General features: G+C 64.2%; 1 protein-coding gene across 1 annotated transcript in view; it reads right to left on the bottom strand.

Moving 5' to 3' along the window:
* The window catches only part of AKAP8L (A kinase (PRKA) anchor protein 8-like), an 18,877-nt gene that overhangs the window by 4,079 nt on the left and 12,986 nt on the right, over positions 1-1,812 (bottom strand). The window lies entirely within an intron of this gene.

Genomic DNA, 1,812 nt, shown 5'->3' on the forward strand with positions numbered 1-1,812 from the left:
GGGCCACCAACACCCCCTTTTTGGGGACACGGGCCACCTTCCTCCTTGGGGACATGTGTCACCAGGGTGTCATGTCCCCCCCCCCGGGTGCCAGCGCAGCACTTTGGGGGAGGAAGTGGCTTTGGGTGGGGTGGAGACCGGGAACAGCCACCCGGGCTGTGACACTGGGGACATGGGGGGGGGTCTCTGTGTCCCCAGGGGGGACAGGGGACACTTCTGTGTCCCCAGAGACCAGACCAATGTCTCCAGGGGGACAGGGGACATCCCAGTGTCCCCAAGAACCAGCCCTGGTGACCCCAAGGAGATAAGGGAGACACTGGTGTCCTCAAGGGGACAAGGGACAACCTGGGGTCCCCAAGGACCAGTCTCATTGTCCCCAGAGAGACAGGGGACACCCCAAGACCCCAGGAGGGACAAGGGACAGGCTTCAGGGACACCAACTGTCCCCTTGAAAGCCCCCAAGGGGCCCAGAGGGGACAGTGCCACTACAGAGGGACAGGAGCCACTCCAGGGTGTCCCCAAACCCCCAGTTGAGGGACACCAGGAGGGACAAGGACCAGCCTGAATGTCCCCAAGGCCACCAAAGGGGACAAGGGACAGTGGTGAAAGACACGGATGGGCCCTGATGTCCCCAAGAGTGGCCAAGGGCCATCAGGAGGGACAAGACACGGGGTGAGGGACACAAAGTGACCCCCAGTGTCCCCAGCAGAGACCACCGAGAGGACCTTGGGCCAACCCCAGTGTCCCCAAGGGTGGCCAAAGGCCATTGGGAGGGAGAAGGGACCGTGTCTGGGGACCCAACCCAGCCCCTGGGTGTCCCCAGCCCCGTTCCCCAACGAGCCAGGGCCACCAGGAGGGTCAGGAGATGGTTTATTGTGACATTAACCACCTGGAGTGTCCCCGAGACACCAAGGGCCACCACGAGGGAGAAGGGACCAAAACACCTCTGGTGTCCCCAAGGAGGGACAGGGCACCCCAAAGCAGGCCCTGGGTGTCCCACTACCCCCCAGATGAGAGCTGAGGCCACCAGAAGGAGCAAGGAACAGTGTCCAGGGATATGAAAGGACCCCAGGAGAGACTGAGGGCCACCAGGAGGGACATGGGACAGTATAAAGGGACCCAAAACCATCTCCAGTGTCCTCAAGGGCGGGCAAGGGTCATCAGGGAAGTCACGGGACAGAGATGAGGGACCAAAACTAGCTCTAATGTCCCCAAGGGTGGCCAAGAACCATCACAAGGACCGAGGGGGGCAGCAGGGAAGGACCCAAACCACTTCCAAGTGCCCCCAAGCTTGGCCAAGGGCCACCAGGAAGGACCAGGGATGGTTGCTGAGGGACCCCAACCACCCCCAGTGTCCCCAGGGGCCATCAGGAAGGACCAGGGATGGTGCTGAGGGACCCCAACCACCCCCAGCGTCCCCAGGGGCCATCAGGAAGGAGCAGGGACGGGGCTGAGGGACCCCAACCACCCCCAGTGACCCCAGGGGCCATCAGGAAGGAGCAGGGATGGTGCTGAGGGACCCCAACCACCCCCAGTGTCCCCAGGGGCCATCAGGAAGGAGCAGGGATGGTGCTGAGGGACCCCAACCACCCCCAGTGTCCAGGAAGGAGCAGGGGGGTGTCCCACACCCCTCAGGAAGCCCAGGGGATGGTGCTGAGGACCCAGCGCCCGCGCTCAGCGCCCCTCCAGGCTCTTGTCGCGGGCGATCACGGCCTCCTCGAACTTGATCATGAGGGTGGTCCCCTTGTGCCAGTGGGCCGTGACCTTGGCGGGGAAGCCGCTGGCGCCCCGAACGGCCTCCCCCACCCCGGC

The sequence above is a fragment of the Chaetura pelagica genome, unplaced genomic scaffold (genome assembly GCF_000747805.2).
Source record: "Chaetura pelagica isolate M959 unplaced genomic scaffold, ChaPel_1.0 scaffold1270, whole genome shotgun sequence".
In the NCBI taxonomy this organism is placed as follows: Eukaryota; Metazoa; Chordata; class Aves; order Apodiformes; family Apodidae; genus Chaetura; species Chaetura pelagica.